The sequence below is a fragment of the Pterocles gutturalis genome, unplaced genomic scaffold, assembly GCF_000699245.1.
Source record: "Pterocles gutturalis isolate BGI_N339 unplaced genomic scaffold, ASM69924v1 scaffold24967, whole genome shotgun sequence".
Lineage (NCBI taxonomy): Eukaryota > Metazoa > Chordata > Aves > Pterocliformes > Pteroclidae > Pterocles > Pterocles gutturalis.
In genome coordinates this window covers 1-330 of record NW_010110901.1, presented here as the reverse complement: position 1 = coordinate 330, position 330 = coordinate 1, and positions in this window count along the sequence as shown.

Here is a 330-nt window from a genome sequence, read left to right as displayed (position 1 = left end):
ACGTGTCACGGGAAGAGTTAAAAACAGGGGGGCTGCTCCCCAGAAACACATTTACCCACCCCTAGGCAAAGAAAGGGGGGACCGGGAGCCCCCCAGCCCTGGCATCACTGCCCACGTCCGCTCCGCACGCACGTTAGAAAAATATATTTTATTTAAATTCTCCTTTTTCTCCATTGAGTTTTCTTCTCTCTCTCTTTGACTATAGACCGAGCGGTGTGTATTTCAATCAAGATCAAGACTTAAAAGCCAATCATTCAATATCTAAAACAACTCTAGAAAAGGCTGCGTACAATATATGGCTTTTGCACCTACATCCAAAGGGGACTTGCA